We start from the raw sequence: 19,300 nt of genomic DNA, 5'->3' as shown, positions 1-19,300 counted from the left end.
TGAGGATAACAGCTTCCAGCTCCATACATGTCCCTGCAAAGGACATGATCTTGTTCCTTTTCGTGGCTGCATAGTATTCCATAGTGTATATGTACCATATTTTCTTCAACCAGTCTATCACTGATGGGCATTTAGGTTGATTCCACATCTTCAGTATTGTAAATAGTGCTACAGTGAACATACACATGCATGTATCTTTATAACAGAATTATTTATTTTCCTTTGGGTATATACCCAGAAATGGGATTGCTGTGTCAAATGATATTCCAGATCTTTGAGGAATTATCACACAATCTTGCAAAATGATTGAGCAAATTCACATTCCCACCAATAGCGTAAAAGTGTTTCTTTTTCCTTGTAACCCCACCAGCATCTGTTGTTTCTTGACTTTTCAATAATCACCATTCTGACCGGCGTGAGATGGTATCTCATTGTCGTTTTGGTTTGTGTTTCTCTAATGATCAGTGATGTTGAGCTTTTCTTCATATGTTTGTTGGTTGCATGTATGTCTTTTTTTGAGAAGTGTCTGTTCATGTCCTCTGCCCACTTTTTAATGGTTTTTTTTTTTTAATTGTAAATGTGTTTAAGTTCCTTGTAGGCTCTGGATATTAGACCTTTGTCAGATGACTAGATGGCAAAAAATTTCTCCCATTCTGTAGATTGTCTGTTCATTCTGATGATAGTTTCTTTTGCTCTACAGAAGCTCTTTAGTTTAATTATATCCCATTTGTCAATTTTTGCTTTTGTTGCAGTTGCTTTTGGTGTTTTCATCATAAAATTTTTGCCCATGCCTATGTCCTGAATGGTATTGCCTAGATTTTCTTCTAGGGTTTTTATTGTTTTGGGTTTTACATTTAAGTATGTAATCCACCTTGAGTTCATTTTTGTATGTGGTATAAGGAAGGGGTCCAGTTTCAATTTTCTGCATATGGCTAGTCAGTTCTTCTAGCACCAGTTATTAAATAGGGTATCCTTTCCCCATTGCTTGATTTTGTCAGGTTTGTCAAAGATCAGATGGTTGTAGGTGTGTGGTCTTATTTCTGAGGTCTCTATTCTGGTCCATTGGTCTATATATCTGTTTTTGTTTGTACCAGGACTGTGCTGTTTTGGTTACTGTAGCCTTGTAGTAGAGTTTGAAGTTGGTTAGCATGATGCCTCCAGCTTCGTTCTTTTTGCTGAGATTCGTCTTGGCTATACCAGCTCTCTTTTGGTGCCATATGAGTTTTAACATGTTTTTTTTTCTGATTCTGTGAAGAATGTCAATGGAAGTTTAATGAGAATAACATTGAATCTATAAATTACGTTGGGCATTATGGCCATTTTCATGATAATGATTCTTCCTATCCATGGGCAGGGAATGTTTTACCATTTGTATCCTCTCTTATTTTATTGAGCAGTCATTTGTAGTTCTTTTTGAAGAGGTCCTTCACTTCCCTTCTGAACTGTATTCTTAGGTATTTTATTTGTAGCAATTGTCAATGGGAGTTTATTAATGATTTGCTTCTCTGCATGTCTGTTGTTGGTGTGTAGGAATGCTAGTGATTTTTGCACATTGATTTTGTATCCTGAGACTTTGCTGAAGTTGCTTAACAGCTTAAGCAACTTTTTGGCTGAGACATGGGGTTTTCTAAATATAGGATCATGTCATCTGCAAACAAAGATAGTTTGACTTCCTCTCTTCCTATTTGAATACCCTTTATTTCTTTCTCTTGCTCAATTGCTCTGGCTAGAATTTCCAATGCTATGTTGAATAGGAGTGGTGAGAGAGGGCATCCTTGTCTTGTGCCAGTTTTCAAGGGGAATGCTTTCAGCTTTTGCCCATTCAGTATATTGGTTGTGGTTTGTTATATGTGGCTCTTATTATTTTGGTGTATGTTCCCTCAATACAAAGTTTATGGAGAGTTTTTAACATGAAGGGATATCAAAGGCCTTCTTTGTTTCTATTGAGATAATCATGTAGTTTTTGTCTTTAGTTGTTTATGTGATGGATTATATTTATTGATTTGCATATGTTGAACCAACCTTGCATCCCAGGGATGAAGCCAACTTGATTGTGGTGGATAAGCTTTCTGATGTGCTGCTGGATTTGGTTTGCCAGTATTTTATTGAAGATTTTTACGTCAATGTTCATCAGGGATACCGGCCTGAAGTTTTCTTTTTAATGTTGTATCTCTGCCCAGTTTTAGTATCAGGTTGGTGCCGGCCTCATAAAATGAGTTAGGGAGGAGCCCTCCTTTTCAACTGTTTGGAATAGTTTCAGTAGAAATGGTACCAGCTCCTCTTTGTACCTCTAGTAGAATTCAGCTGTAAATCTGTCTGGTCCTGGGCTTTTTTTTTTTTTTTTTTTTTTGGTTGGTAGGCTATTTATTATGCCTCAATTTCAGAACCTGTTATTGGTCTATTCAGGGATTCAATTTCTTCCTTGTTCAGGAAGGTCTGCAGATAAGGTCTCCAAACCCCACTGGGGCTTCATCCCTGGGAAAGATCAGAGTTCTGTCCACAAAACCCATGCTGGAGTTGTTGAAATTCCTGCAGGGAGGTGCTAACTAGTGAGAAGGGATGGATGGGGGTCCCACTTAAAGAAGCAGTCTGGCCATGATCTGCCATAGCAGCTGTGCTGCGCTATGAGATATTCCTCCTGGTCTGGCTGCCCAGGCTCGATGGCAGGCCACAACAGTCAACTTGAGCTCTAGAGATGGCAGCCACCCATCCCCACGCAAACTCGGTTGTCTCAGGCAGTCTCCAGCCTGCTGCTGCTGGCCGGCTGGAATTCCAAGCCAGTGGTTCTTAACTTGTGAGGTGCCGTGGGAGTGGAGTCCAAGGAAGGACACCACTTGGTTCCCTGGATTCAGCCCCCTTCCTAGGGGAATACAAGGAGGATCTCCCGTCTCACTGGAATTCCCGGGGTAGCAGTATGCAAAAATCTCCTGTGTCTCTGTGCAAGCCTGAGTGGCCATGGAGAGTCTGCTCAGCTGTGTACTTTGGACCCAAGGCGTTGGTGGTGTGAGCTCACGAGGGGGTCTCCTGATCCACGGGTTGCAAAGATCCGTGGGAAAAGCCAATAATTCTTTATATATTTGGATACACTTCCTTTGTTGAATACGTGAATTGTAAATATTTTCTCCCAGACTGACTTTTCATTTCATTTTGTTAGTAGCGTCTTTGATGAAACCAAAGTTTAAAATTTTCATTAAGTACGGTTAATCAGGTTTTTAAATCTTATGAATTGTGCTTTTGTTGTATCTAAGAACTCTACCTATTTTAAGTTTTTGAATATTTTCTCCTATGTTTTATTTGAAGAGTCTTACTGTATTTTTTTTTTTTTTTACATATTAATATTTAGGTCTACGATCCATTCATTTTAAAAATACTTACTCTTTTTGGAGTATTATTATTATTATTATTGTTGAGACGGTGTCTCACTCTGTCGCCCAGGCTGGAGTGCAGTGGTGCAATCTAGGCTCACTGCAAGCTCCGCCTCCTGGGTTCAGGCCATTCTCCTGCCTCAGCCTGCCGAGTAGCTGGGACTACAGGCGCCCGTCACCATGCCTGGCTAATTTTTTGTATTTTTAGTAGAGACCGGGTTTCACGGTGTTAGCCAGGATGGTCTCGATATCCTGACATCATGATCTGCCTGCCTCAGCCTTCCAAAGTGCTGGGATTACGGGCGCGGCACGCCTGGCTTGGAGTATTATTTTTACAACCAGTTTTCCCCACTGTTCCTCTTCTTCTTTCCCCATTTCCAACATTTCCCCACCATCCCTCTTCTTCTTTCCCACCATCCCTCTTCTTTCCCACCATCTCTCTTCTTATTTCCTACCATCCCTCTTCTTTCCCCACCATCCCTCTTCTTCTTTCCTACCATCCCTCTTCTTTCCCACCATCCCTCTTCCCCGCCAACCCTCTTCTTTCCCACCATCCCTCTTCTTTCTCCACCATCCCTCTTCTTCTTTCCCACCATCTCTCTTCTTTCCCACCATCTCTCTTCTTCTTTCCTACCATCCCTCTTCTTTCCCCACCATCCCTCTTCTTCTTTCCCACCATCCCTCTTCTTTACCATCTCTCTTCTTCGTTCCCACCATCCCTTCTTTCCCAGCATCTCTCTTCTTCTTTCCTACTATCCCTCTTCTTCTTTCCCCACCATCCCTCTTGTTCTTTCCCACCCTCCCTCTTCTTTCCCACCATCCCTCTTCTTCTTTCCCACCATCCCTCTTCTTCTTTCCCACCATCCCTCTTCTTCTTTCCCACATCCCTCTCCTTCTTTCCCCACCATCCCTCTTCTTTTTTCCCACCCTCCCTCTTCTTTCCCACCATCACACTTCTTTCCCCACCATCCCTCTTCTTCTTTCCTACCCTCCCTCTTCTTTCCCACCCTCCCTCTTCTTTCCCACCCCCCTCTTCTTTCCCACCCTCCCTCTTCTTTCCCACCATCCCTCTTCTTCTTTCCCACCATCCCTCTCCTTCTTTCCCCACCATCCCTCTTCTGCTTTCCCACCATCCCTCTCCTTTCCCCACCATCCCTCTTCTTCTTTCCCACCCTCCTTCTTCTTTCCCACCATCTCTCTTCTTCTTTCCCACCCTCCCTCTTCTTTCCCACCATCCCTCTTCTTCTTTTCCACAATCTCTCTTCTTCTTTCCCCTTTCCCCACCCTTCCTTTTCTTTTATCCCCTTTCCCTGTGATAAATACCATCAAATGGGATTGCTGGGTCAAATCATAAGTATATGTTTAACTATTTAAGAAACTGCCAAACTGTTTTTCCTACTTTCTCTACCTTCTTTTCCCTGCCTCCCTTTTTCTTTCCCCACCGTCCCCCTCCCACTCCCATTCATCTTGCCACCATGTTTTCGCTACTGTTATCTCATCACCCTGCTCTCCCCAGCATTTCCCCCGCCTCACGCCCACTGTTTTCTTCTTTCTCCCAACCTGCCCCACCTGATCCAGCTCTCCCCTGCACCTCCCTTCCCTGCCTGGCTCCCGCCTTCTACCACTCTTCCTCACTCCCGCTAGCACATCCTTGTCTCCTCCCCACCCCCATCTTCTTCCCGCCCTCGCTCCGGTCTCCACCCTCCCCCACCCCAGCTCCCCACGTCTTGCTCCCTTCTCTTCTTCCCACGGACTTCTCTCCTGGCTCCCGTCTCTTCTTCCGACGGGCTTCTCATTCTCTCTCCTCCACCCCTTCTTGGGGAAAGAAGAACTTGGGGAGAAGAGCTTGGGGAAAGAAGATGGTGGAAGAAAAAAAGATAGTAGGGAACCTAACTTAAGGAGATGGAGTCGGGAAGAAGACCTTGGGGGTGAGAAGGACAGATTGTGGGAGGAGACAGCGGGATGTGGGAAGAGAAGGGGAGAAGGACTTGGAGAGAGAGGGAGTGGAGAAAGAAGACAGTGGGGAGAAGGACTTGGGGGAAAAAAGACGGCAGAGAGGAAGAAGAGGGTAGGGAGCAAAAACAGTGCTGAGAACTTGAGGAGAGGAGGTGGGGAAAGAAGACTGCGATGTGGAAAGAAGACCATCATGGGGAAAGAGGACAGTGGGGAGAAGAACTTGTGGGGAGGGAGTGGGGAAAGATGGTAGGGAAAAAGGAAGGTGGGAAGAAAAGCTTGGGGAGAGGACGGTGGAGAAGGGAGGAAGACTGGAAAGAAAGAGTGGGGAAAAAGAACTTGGGGCAAGGGAATGGGGAAAGAAAAGGTAATGGGGTAGAAAAAAGATGGCAGACAAAAAAAAAACAGGAGGGAAAGAAGATGGTGGGGATAGATGACGGTTGGGAAAAAAGATGGGAGAAGAACTTGAGAAGGCAGCATGAGGAGAGGGAGTGGGGAAAGATAATGGTGAAAGAAGATGGTAGGGAGGAGAACTTGCAGTGAGGGAGTGGGGAAAGAAAAAGGTGGAGAGGTAGTGGGGGAAAAAAGATGGCGGGAGAAAGAAGAGGGTGGGGAGAAAAGAGTGGGTGGGAGAAGAACTTGAGAGGAGGTGGGGAAAGAAGGAAGAGGAGAAGAACTTTGGAGAGTAAGTGGGGAAAGAAGATGGTGAGGAAAGAGGAAGGTGGGGAGAAGAGCTTGTGGGGAGAGGCTGGTGGGGAAGGAAGGAAGACTGGAATATTTTAATAAGTGACTTGAACCTTTTTTTTTTTTTTAATCCAACATTTGGTTATCTTAGGGTTGTCATCTGTTGATTCCCTTTCTCTTGAGAGTTGTTAAAGTTTTTCTGGTTCTGTTTTTTTGTGTTGAGTAATTTAGGATTGTGTCCTGGGTATTAAGATATCCTGGGTCCTGTTAAAATCCCTACAGCCTTGACCATGCTAATTGTATTCAGTTTCATACATGAAAAGCTCAGAGGAAAGCCCAATATTTCATGATTTAAAGGATCCCTTTCTCCAGCTTCTTTCTCTTTGATATTCTACATTTTTCAGTTTCAGTGGTTCCCTTCTTGGGTCTCTTGTTAGAAAGCCCGGGCTTTTTCTCCTTGACATTGTTACCTACTTTTCCATAGCTGAACCTAAGTTGAGGCAGAGTAGTATGGGCAGAGAACATATGTGGCCACCACTGTTTTCCCTGCCCCACATTGCTTTTGCTGTTGAGTGAGCACAGCTTCACTATTGGATCTCACTTGGAGTGGAACCACGAGATTCCAAAGAGCTCATTTCACACACCACCAGGTGGAGGTAGAGCTGCTTCATTTTTGGTACTTGCTACCAGGTCTTTCTTGGAGTCTTCATCTTCCTACCCAGTCCACCCACTCTATCCACTGTTTAGAGACTTCTGTTTCTCTTATGTTTTGTTTAGGATTTTCAACCATAATTAGTGGGAAGGAAAAGGTGGAGGGTTCTGGTTCCGTTTTGACAGAAACTCAGAGTCTCTAGCTTAACTTCCTTACTCTTTCTTTCTCTCTCTCTCACTCTCTCTCTCTCTCTTTCTTTCTCTTTGAGACAGGGTCTTGCGCTGTTGCTCAGGCTAGAGCACAGTGGCATGATCATAGCTCACTGCAGCCTCAATATCCTGGGCTCAAGGGATCCTCCTGCCTCACCCTCCCAAGTAGCTGGGGCTGCAGGTGCATGGCACCATGCCAAGGTAATTTAAAAAATTTTATTTTGTAGAGGCAAGGTCTCTTTATCTTGCCCAGGCTGGTTTTGAACTCTTGGCTTCAAGTGACCTTCCTGGTTCAGCTTCCTGAAGTGCTAGGAGGCACAGCCACCACACCTGGCCTTGGTTAACCTTTCAGCAGGATAAGTCTGATTCTGACTGATGGGGGGACAAGGAATCAAAACTTGGAGACCAGTTAGGAGCCTTTTGAAGTGGTACAGTTGAAAGATGATGGTGGCTTAGACTAAGGCAATAAAGGTGGTCAGAAATGTTTGAATGATGCGTATATTTTGAAGGTAGAACAAATAGTATTTTCTGATAAATCAAATTCAAATACTGTATGTAAGAGGATAGGTGGCAAGATGACTCCAGGGTTTAGACCTAAGTTTGAAGGTTGAAATTACCATGCATGGAGATTGGGAAGACTATGGAAGAACAGAAGAGGGAGTGAGACTACTAGGAACTGGGTGTGAGCTTCTTATTACAGGACATTCAAATGGAAATGTAGTTAGTTAGATATTCTGTTGGAATCTAGAGTACAGGTCTTTGCTGGAGATATAAATTTAGGAGTCATTGGTGAGATGATACTTGGTGAGGTCAACAATGAAGTGAGTGTGTATAGAAAATAGAGGAAGTCCAAGGACTGAGTCTGACAGTTTAATATTTAGAGGTCAGGAAGATGAGAAGGAAACCAGCAAATGGCCAGAAAACCAGGAGAATATGGTACCATAAAAGCAAGGAGAGGCTGGACACAGTGGCTTGTGGCTCCTGCCTGTAATCCCAGCACTTTGGGCGGCCAAGGTGGCCAGATTGCTTGAACCTGGGAGTTCGAGACCAGCCTGGGCAACATAGTGAAATGATCTCTCTACAAAAAATACAAATAATTAGCTGGGCATGATGGTACATGCCTATAGTACCAGCTGCTTGGGAGATTGAGATGGGAGGATTGGTTGAACCCAGGGTGTTGAGGCTGTAGGGAGCTTTGATCATGCCATTGCACTGCAGCCTGTGTGACAGAGTGAGACCCTGTCTCAAACAAACAAAAACAAACAAACAAAAAGCCAAAACTCAAGGAGAGAAAATATTTCAAGGGTGTAGAACTCATTTTTTTTTGTCAACTCATACTGATAGATTAAGTAACAAAAACACAAAAAATTGATCCTTGCCCTTAGCAATATGGAAGTGTTTGGGGATCTTCATAAAAGCAGTTTCAGCAGAATGATGGAAGTGAAAATTTAATCTGAATGAGGTCAAGAGAGAATAGAGAAGCAAAGTTAGAGACAGCAAGAAGCATAGGAGGTTTGCTACGTAGAGAAAAAAATAATATGATAGTTGGAGGGTAACTGATGCCAAGAGGCAAGGTTTTTTTTTTTTTTTTCTGATGTAGTGACTAGCAGATAGTGGGTGGAAGGAAAGGACACAGGAGAAAGAGAAAACTTGACAATGTGAAAAAGTAAGGAAAGAATTGTCAGAGCAATTATACACATACTCTGTAGCATTGCACTCTGTTTTAAATTATGCTTTGCAGATATTTATTTTTATTTTTTTACAAATTAAAAGTTTGTGGCATCCCTGCATGAACTAGTCTATTGGTTCAATTTGTTTTAAATTTTGTATTATTATACTTTAAGTTCTACAGTACATGTACACAACATGCAGGTTTGTTACATAGGTATACATGTGCCATGTTGATTTGCTGCACCCATCAACTGGTCATTTACATTAGGTATTTCTCCTAATGCTACCCCTCCCCCAGGTCACCACTCCCAAACAGGCCCTGGTGTGTGATGTTCCCCGCCCTGTGTCCAAGTGTTCTCATTGTTCATTTCCCACCTATGAGTGAGAACATGTGATGTTTGGTTTTCTGTCTTTGTGATAGTTTGCCGAGAATGATGGTTTCCAGTTTCATCCATGTCCCCACAAAGGACATGAACTCATCCTTTTTTATGGCTGCATACTATTCCATGGTGTATATGTGCCACATTTTCTTAATCCAGTCTATCATTGATGGACATTTGGGTTGGTTCCAAGTCTTTGCTATTGTGAATAGTGCCGCAGTAAACATACATGTGCATGTGTCTTTATAGTAGCATGATTTATAATCCTTTGGGTATATACCCAGTCGTAGGATGCTGGGTCAAATGGTATTTCTAGTTCTAGATCCTTGAGGAATCGCCACACTGTCTTCCACAATGGTTGAATGAATTTACACTCCAACCAACAGCATGAAAGCATTCCTATTTCTTCCCATCCTCTCCAGCATCTGTTGTTTCCTAACTTTTTAATGATCGCCATTCTAACTGGCTTGAGATTGTATCTCATTGTGGTTTTGATTTGCATTTCTCTTATGACCAGTGTTGATGAGCATTTTTTGATGTGTCTGTTGGCTGCATAAGTATCTTCTTTTGAGAAGTGTCTGTTCATATCCTTTGTCCACTTTTTGATGGGGTTGTTTTTTTCTTGCAAATTTGTTTGAGTTCTTTGCAGATTCTGGATATTAGCCCTTTGTGAGATGGGTAGATTGCAAAAATGTTCTCCCATTCTGCAGGTTGCCTGTTCACTCTGATGGTAGTTTCTTTTGCTGTACAGAAGCTCTTTAGTTTAATTAGATCCCATTTGTCTATTTTGGCTTTTGTTGCCATTGCTTTTGGTGTTTTAGTCATCAGTCCTTGTCCATATCTATGTCCTGAATGGTATTGCCTAGGTTTTCTTCTAGTGTTTTTATGGTTTTAGGTCTAACATTTAAGTCTTTAATCCATCTTGAGTTAATTTTTGTATAAGGTGTTAGGAAGGGATGCAGTTTCAGCTTTCTACATATGGCTAGCCAGTTTTCCCAGCATCATTTTTTAAATAGGGAATCCTTTACCCATTTCTTGTTTCTGTCAGATTTGTCAAAGATCTGATGGTTGTAGACATGTGGTGTTATTTCTGAGGCCTCTGTTCTATCCATTGGTCTATATCTCTGTTTTGGTACCAGTACCATGCTGTTTGGTTACTGTAGCCTTGTAGTATAGTTTGAAGTCAGGTAGCATGATGCTTCCAGCTTTGTTCTTTTTGCTTAGGATTGTCTTGGCAATGCGGGGTCATTTTTGGTTCCATATGAACTTTAAGGTAGTTTTTTTCCCAATAGTGTGAAGAAAGTCATTGGTAGCTTGATGGGGATGGCATTGAATCTGTAAATTACCTTGGGCAGTATGGCCATTTTCACAATATTGATTCTTCTTATCCATGAGCATGAACTGTTTTTCTATTTGTTTGTGTCCTCTTTTATTTTGTTGAGCAGTGATTTGTAGTTCTCCTTGAAGAGGTCCTTCACATCCCTTATAAGTTGGACTCCTAGGTATTTTATTCTCTTTGTAGCAATTGTGAATGGGAGTTCACTCATGATTTGGTTCTCTGTTTGTCTGTTATTGGTGTATAGGAATGCTTGTGATTTTTGCACATTGATTTTGTATCCTGAGACTTTGCTGAAGTTGCTTGATAAGCTTAAGGAGATTTTGGGCTGAGACGACAGGGTTTTCTAAATATACAATCATGTCATCTGCAAATTCGACTTCCTCTTTTCCTGATTGAATACCTTTATTTCCTTCTCTTGCCTGATTGCACTGACAAGAACTTCCAACACTATGTTGAATAGGAGTGGTGAAGAGAGGGCATCCTTTTTAAAATTTATTTATTTATTTTGTAGTATACTTTAAGTTCTAGGGTACATGTGCATAACGTGCAGGTTTGTTACGTATGTATACATGTGCCATGTTTGTGTGCTGTACCCATTAACTCATCATTTACATTAGGTATATCTCCTAATGCTATCCCTCCCCCCTCCCTTCACCTCACAACAGGCCCTGGTGTGTGATGATACCCATCCTGTGTCCAAGTGTTCTAATTGTTCAGTTCCCACCTATGAGTGAGAACATGCGGTGTTTGGTTTTTTGTCCTTGCGATAGTGTGCTGAGAATGATGGTTTCCAGTTTCATCCATGTCCCTACAAAGGACATGAACTCATCATTTTTTATGGCTTCATAATATTCCATGGTGTATATGTGCCACATTTTCTTAATTCAGTCTATCATTGTTGGATATTTGGGTTGGTTCCAGGTCTTTGCTATTGGGAATAGTACCGCAATAAACATACATGTGCATGTGTCTTTACAGCAGCATGATTTATAGAGAGAGGGCATCCTTGTCTTGTGCCAGTTTTCAAAGGGAATGCTTTTCCCATTCAGTATGATATTGGCTGTGGGTTTGTCATAAATAGCTCTTATTATTTTGAGATATATTCCATCAATATCTAGTTTATTGAGAGTTTTTAGCATGAAGGACTGTTGAATTTTTTCGAAGGCCTTTTCTGCCTCTATTGTGATAATCATGTGGTTTTTGTCATTGATTCTATTTATGTGATGGATTAAGTTTATTGATTTGTGTATGTTGAACCAGCCTTGCATGCCAGAGATGAAGTCAACTTGATCATGGCAGATAAGCTTCTTGATGTGCTGCTGGATTTGGTTTGCCAGTATTTTATTGAGGATTTTTGCATTGATGTTCATCAGGGATATTGGTCTAAAAATTCTCTTTTTTTGTTGTGTCTCTGCCAGGATTTGGTATCAGGATGATGCTGACCTCATAAAATAAGTTAGAGAGGATTCCCTCTTTTTCTATTGTTTGGAATAGTTTCAGAAGGAATGGTACCAACTCCTCCTTGTACCGCTGGTAGAATTCGGCTGTGTGTCCGTCTGGTCCTAGACTTTTTTTGGTTGGTAGGCTATTAATTATTGCCTCAATTTCAGAGCCTGCTATTGGTCTATTCAGGGATTCAGCTTCTTCCTGTTTTAGTCTTGGGAGAGTGTAAGTGTCCAGGAAATTATCCATTTCTTCTAGGTTTTCTAGTTTATTTGCGTAGAGGTGTTTATCGTATTCTCTGATGGTAGTTTGTATTTCTGTGGGGTCGCTGGTGATGTCCCCTTTCTCATTTTTTATTGCATCTATTTGATTCTTCTCTCTTTTCTTCTTTATTAGTCTTGCTAGTGGTCTGTCAATTTTGGTGATCTTTAAAAAAAACAAAAAACAGAAAACCAGCTCCTGGATTCATTGATTTTTTTGAAGTGTTTTTTGTGTCTCTGTCTCTTTCAGTTCTGCTCTGATCTTAGTTATTTCTTGTCTTCTGCTAGCTTTTGAATTTGTTTGTTCTTGCTTCTCTAGTTCTTTTAATTGTGATGTTAGGGTATTGATTTTAGATCTTTCCTGCTTTCTCTTGTGGGCATTTAGTGCTACCAATTTCCGTCTACACACTGCTTTAAGTGTGTCCCAGAGATTCTGGTACATTGTGTCTTTGTTCTCATTGGTTTCAAAGAACATCTTTATTTCTGCCTTCATTCCGTTTTTTACCCAGTAGTCATTCAGGAGTAGGCTGTTCATTTTCCATGTAGTTGAGCGGTTTTGATTGAGTTTCTTAATCCTGAGTTCTAATTTGATTGCACTGTGGTCTGAGAGACCATTTGTTGTGATTTTTGTTCTTTTACATTTGCTGAGGAGTGCGTTACTTCCAATTATGTGGTCAATTTTAGAATAAGTGCAATGTGGTGCTGAGAAGAATGTATATTCTGTTGATTTGGGGTGGAGAGTTCTGTAGATATTTATTAGGTCCACTTGGTGCAGAGCTGAGTTCAATTCCTGGATATCCTGTTAACCTTCTGTCTCATTGATCTGTCTAATATTGACAGTGGGGTGTTAAAGTCTCCCATTATTATTGTGTGGGAGTCTAAGTCTCTTTGTAGGTCTCTAAGGACATGCTTTATGAATCTGGGTGCTCCTGTATTGTGTGCATATATATTTAGGATAGTTAGCTCTTCTTGTTGAATTGATCCCTTTACCATTATGTAATGACCATTTTTGTCTCTTTTAATCTTTGTCGGTTTAAAGTCTGTTTTATCAGAGACTGGGATTGCAACCCCTGCTTTTTTGCTTTCCATTTGCTTGGTAGGTCTCCCTCCATCCCTTTATTTTGAGCCTATGTGTGTCTCTGTATGTGAGATGGGTCTCCTGAATATAGCACACTGATGAGTCTTGACTCTTTATTCAATTTGCCGGTCTGTGTCTTTTAATTGGGGTATTTAGCCCATTTGCATTTAAGGTTAATATTGTTATGTGTGAAGTTTATCCTATCATTATGATGTTAGCTGGTTATTTTGCCTGTTAATTGATGCAGTTTCTTCCTAGCATTGATGGTTTTTACAATTTGGCATGTTTTGCAGTGGCTGGTACTGGTTTAGCTCTTCTTTCAGGAGCAGTTTTAAGGCAGGTCTGGTGGTGACAGAATCTCTCAGCATTTGCTTGTTGGTAAAAGATTTTATTTCTCCTTCACTTATGAAGCTTAGTTTGGCTGGATATGAAATTCTGGTTTGAAAATTCTTTTCTTTAAGAATGTTGAATATTGTCGCCTACTCTCTTCTGGCTTGTAGGGTTTCTTCTGAGGTGTCTGCTGTTAATATGATGGACTTCCCTTTGTCAGTAACTGGAACTTTCTCTCTGGCTGCCCTTAACATTTTTTCCTTCATTTCCACCTTGGTGAATCTGACAATTATGTGTCTTGGGGTTGCTCTTCTTGAGGAGTATCTTTGTGGTGTTCTCTGTATTTCCTGAATTTGAATGTTGGCCTGCCTTGCTAGGTTGGGGAAGTTCTCCTGGATAATGTCCGGAAGAGTGCTTTCCAACTTGGTTCCATTCTCCCCATCACTTTCAGGTACACCAATCAAACCTAGATTTCGTCTTTTCACATAGTCCCATATTTCTTGGAGGCTTTGTTTGTTTCTTTTTACTCTTTTTTCTCTAACCTTGTCTTCTTGCTTTATTTCATTAATTTGATCTTCAATCACTGATACCCTTTCTTCCACTTGATTGAATCAGCTATTGAAGCTTGTGCATGCGCCACGAAGTTCTTGTGCCATGATTTTCAGCTCTATCCGGTCATTTAAAGTCTTCTCTACACTGTTTATTCTAGTTAGCCATTCATCTAACCTTTTTTCAAGGTTTTTAGCTTTTTTTTGTGATGGGTTAGAACATGCTCTTTTAGCTTGGAGAATTGTGTTATTACTGGCCTCCTGAAGCCTACTTCTGTGAACTCATCAAAGTCATTCTCTGTCCAGCTTTGTTCTGTTGCTGGTGAGGAACTGCGATCCTTTGGAGGAGAAGAGGCACTCTAGGTTTTTAGAATTTTCAGCTCTTGTTTCTCTCCATCTTTGTGATTTTATCTACCTTTGGTCCTTGATGTTGGTGACCTACAGATGGGGTTTTGGTGTAGATATCCTTTTTGTTGATGTTGATGCTATTCCTTTCTGTTTGTTAGTTTTCCTCCTAACAGTCAGGTCCCTCAGCTGTAGGTCTGTTGGAGTTTGCTGGAGGTCCACTCCAGACCCTATGTGCCTGGGTAACACCAGTAGAGCCTGCAGAGCAGCAAATATTGCAGAATAGCAAATATTACTCCCTGATCCTTCCTCTGGAAGCTTTGTCTCAGAGAGGCGCCTGCCTATATGACGTGTCTGTCGGCCCCTACTGGGAGGTGTCTCCCAGTTAGTCTACACAGGGATCAGGGACCCACTTGAGGAGGCAGTCTGTCTGTTCTCATTGCTCAAACGCCATGCTGGGAGAACCACTGCTCTCTTTAGAGCTGCCAGACTGCAGAAGTTGTCTGCTGCCTTTTGTTCAGCTATGCCCTGCCCACAGAAGTGGAGTCTATAGAGGCAGTAGGCCTGGCTGAGCTTTGGTGGGCTCCGCCCAGTTCAAGCTTTCTAGCTGCTTTGTTTACCTACTGAAGCCTCAGCAATGGAGGACGCCCCTCCCCCAGCCAGGCTGCTGCCTTGCAGTTTGATCTCAGACTTCTGCGCTGGCAGTGAGCAATGCTCCGTGGATGTGGGACCCACTGAGCCAGGCACTGGAGAGAATCTTCTTGTCTGTCAGTTGCTAAGGGAAAAGCACAGTATTTAGGTGGGAATGTCCCATTTTTCCAAGTACAGTCTGTCATGGCTTCCCTTAGCTAGGAAACAGAAATCCCCTGACCTCTTGCGCTTCCTGGGTGTGGTGACCTCAGGCCCTAACATCTTTGTCAGTCCTGGGGATCTTTTCCTCTTACTCATGTAGCTGGATCTCCTTTTAGTTTAGCTTCCTTTGTTTCACACCTCTTCTTTTGAACCCCTCCATTGGATGAGTATCTATATCTCAACTCAATTGTGAATACGAATAGTTTTTTTTTTTCTGTAGGATTTAAGAGTCTTGTGCAAGATGTGGTATTTCTGGATAATCAAGATATTCCGTAAATGTTCTTGGACAAGAGAATTGGGAGGTAGGTGCAGTGCAAGGGAGAGGAGTTGGCCTAACTCCACTAACATGCTGTGGCCCATGTTTTACTTCTTGGAGAGCAACTTCAAAGCAAATCTGTTGATACCAGTAAATACATTAAAGAACTAGTTGTGGGGGAGAGTTAGTAAAGAATTAGTAGAGTTTTCCTTTTATACCTTAAGAATGTGACCTTTAGTTAATTTTCTCTCTGTTCCATTAGAAATCAGATGAACATAGAATTTCAACTATGTTACAGTCAGTATTGCCTACAGTAATATTATCCCTGAATGATAAATTGCAACAAAACAAGGAGGAATTATAAATGCCCCATAAATACCTGAAGAATAATGTCAACTATGTTACAGTCAATATTGCCTATGGTAATATTATCCCTGATTGATACACTGCAACTAAACAAAGAGGAGTTACAAATGTCTCATAAATACCTGATGAAAGTGCTGTAATTTGGGCTTTCCTGAGTGTGTTAACTCATGTAATTGGGTGTGTTTCTCATGTGAATCCTGGAACCCTGTGGAGTTGTTACAAGAGATATAATGTCTTGTGGGACATGAGACTCTTAAGTAGGGCAACCCCTGAACCTGCCAGATGAGAAGTAAATGAAATAAGCAATGAAGGTGAAACTGAAGTTATACTTTTAAATTCTCATACCTCCAGGCATCATCTTAGAGTCACCCTTCTTTGGAAACCACTGTCTCGGAGAAATCCCTCCAAGACACAGGTAATTAGAGAGGGTATGTGAACCAAGGAGCCAATCAAATTCTCCCACATAAGAATTTGGGACACGGAAGATGAAGCTGAGGACCACAAGGATTTAGATACTGATGCTGTAAGTTATGTTTCTTTTTTTTTTTTTTTTTCAAATTTAACACTTTTTAAAAATTGACAGATAAAATTATATGTATTTATTGTGTACACTGCGATGACTTGAAGCACATGTACCTTCTGGAATGGTTAAATCTACCTAATTAATATATAGGTATCAACTCACACGGTTATCATTTTTGTGTTAAGAACACTTAACATTCACTCTCCTGGCATTCCTCGAGAGTACAACATATTGCTATTTATTATGTTCCCCATGCTGTACAGTAGCCCTCTTGAATTTATTCTTCCTGCCTGATTGTAATTTTGTGTGCTTTGACCAAAATCTCCCTAACCACTACTCCCACAATCACCACAGCCTCTGGTAACCACCATTCTACTTCCTATTTTTTGACATCGACTTTTTAAGTTGCCTCATAATGAGTAATATATTTGTTCATTCTTGCACTGCTATAAAGAAATAACTGGTCCTGGATAATTTATAAAGAAAATAGGTTTAATTGGCTCATGGTTCTGCAGGCTGTACAAGAAGCATAATTCTGGCACCTGCTCAGCTTCTGGGGAGGCCTCAGGAAACTTGCAATCATGGCAGAAGGCAAAGGGAGAGTGAGACATCTTACATGGCAAAAGCAGGAGTGAGAGATAGGGGAGGTGCTTCATACTTTTTTTTTTTTTTCAGACGGAGTCTCACTCTGTCACTGTTGTGCAGTGGCACAGTCTTGGCTCACTGCAACCTCTGCCTCCTGGGTTCACGCAATTCTCCTGCCTCAGCCTCCCAAGTAGCTGGGACTACAGGTGGATGCCACAACATCCAGCTAATTTTTGTATTTTTAGTAGAGATGGGATTTCACTATGTTGGCCAGGCTGGTCTCGAACTCCTGACCTCATGATCCGCCTGCCTTGGCCTCCCAAAGTTCTGGGATTACAGGCCACCTTGCCTGGCCCACACTTTTAAACAACCAGATCTCATGAGAACTCTATAATGAGAACAGCACTAGGGGTATAGGGCTCAATAATTCATGAGAAACCACCCCCATGATTCAATCACCTTCTACCTCAAGCATTGAGGATTACATTTCAACATGAGATTTGGACAGGGACACACACCAAACCATATCATTTCACCCTGCCCCTTCCCAAATCTCTTGCCCCTCTCACATTTCAAAATACAATCATGCCTTCTCAACAATGACCCAAAGTCTTAACTCAGTCTACCATTAACTCAGAAGTCCACAGTCCAAAGTCTCCTCTGAGGCAAGACTAGTCTCTTCTGCCTATGAGCCTGTAGAATAAAAAAACAAGCTAGTTTCTTTCAAGATACAATGAGGGTAGAGGCGTTGGGTAAATGCTTTCATTCCAAATATAAGAAATTGGCCAAAACCAGGGCACTACAGGCCCCGTGCAAGTCTGAAACTCAGCAGGGCAGGCATTGGGTAATTACTTCTATTCCAAAGGAGAAATCAGCCAAAGAAAGGGTCTACAGGACTGTGCAAGTCTGAAACCCAGCAGGGGTTTGTGAGCTTAAAGTAATTAAATATTAAAGCTGCAAAATAATATCTTTTGACTCGCTGTCCCACACTCAGGGCATGCTGGTGCAAAAGGTGGGCTCCCAAAGCCTTGGGAAGTTCTGCCCCGATGGCTTTGCAGGATTCACCCACTGTGGCTGCTCTCGTGGACTAGCATTGAATGTCTGTGTCTTTTCCAGATGCATGGTATAAGCTGTTGGTGGAGCTACAATTCTGGGGTCTGAAGGATGGTGGTCCTCTTCTCATAGCTCCAGTAGGCAGTGCCCCATTGGGGAGTGGGGCACTGTGAAAATGTGAGGCTCCAACCCCACATTTTCCCTCTGCATTGTCCTAGTAAAGGGTCTCCGTGAGGGCTCTGCCCCTGCAGCTGGCTTCTGCCTGGACATTCAGGCTATTCCACATGTTTTCTAAAATCTAGGCAGAGGCTCCCAAGCCTCAACTCTTGCCCTCTCTGCACCTACAGGTTTAACACCACGTGTAAGCTGTAAAGCTTACACCCTCTGAAGCAGCAGCCTGAGGTGTACCTGAGCCCCTTTGAGCTACAGCTGGAGTGGCTAGGATGTAGGGAACAGTTTCCTGAGGCTGCGTGGGGCAGAGGGACTCTGGGCCTGGCCCAATAAACCATTCTTCCCTCCTAGACATCTGGACCTGTGATGGGAGGGCTGTCACGAGGGTCTCTGAAATGCCTTTGAGGTGTTTCCCCCATTGTCTTGGCTATCAGTACTTGCCTTCCTTTTAGTTATGCAAATTTCTGCAGGCTGCTTGAATTCTTCCCCTGAAAATGGGCATTTCTTTTGAACTACATGTCAAGGCTGCAAATTTTCCAAACTTTTACACTTTGCTTCCCTTTTAGATATAAGTTCAAGTTTTAGGTCATTTCTTTGCTCATGCATAGAAGCATAGGTTGTTAGAAGTACCCAGCTCACATCTTGAATGTTTTGCTGCTTAGAAATTTCTTCTGCCAGAAACACTAACTCATCCCTCTTAAGTTCAAAGTTCCACACATCCTTAGAGCAGGGCACAATACAGCCAGATTCTTTGCAAAGCATAGCAAAAGTGACCCTTACTGAAGTTTATGAACCCTGAAAATGTGAGACAGGTCTCAGTTAACTTAGTTTATTTTGCCAAGGTTGGGGACACATTCTCATGACACGGCCTCAGGAGGTCTTGATGACATGTGCCCAAGGTGGTTAGAGCACAGTTTGGCTTTATACATTTTAGGGAGACATGAGACATAATCAACATATGTAAGATGAACAGTGGTTCTGTCTGAAAAGATGGGAAGACTCGAAGCAAAGATGGTAAGACTTTAAGCAGGGAGGGGGCTTCCAGGTCACAGGCAGATAAGAGACAAATGGTTGCTTTTTTTTTTTGAGTTTCTGATTAGCCTCTCCAAAGGATGCAATTAGAAATGCGTTTATCTCAGTGAGCAGAGGGGTGACTTTGAATAGAATGGGAGGCAGGTTGCCCCTAAGCAGTTCCCAGCTTGACTTTTCCCTTTAGCTCAGTAAAGTCCTAATTTCT

General features: G+C 42.2%; 1 pseudogene; it reads left to right on the top strand.

The window, feature by feature from the left end:
• LOC105468238 (keratin, type I cytoskeletal 18 pseudogene) overlaps nucleotides 1–19,300 on the top strand; it is a 157,749-nt pseudogene that overhangs the window by 6,174 nt on the left and 132,275 nt on the right.

Source organism: Macaca nemestrina, chromosome 11 (assembly GCF_043159975.1).
Source record: "Macaca nemestrina isolate mMacNem1 chromosome 11, mMacNem.hap1, whole genome shotgun sequence".
NCBI classification, from domain to species: Eukaryota; Metazoa; Chordata; class Mammalia; order Primates; family Cercopithecidae; genus Macaca; species Macaca nemestrina.
The sequence above is the reverse complement of the archived record's forward strand: the minus strand, read 5'-3'. Positions and strand labels throughout refer to the sequence as shown.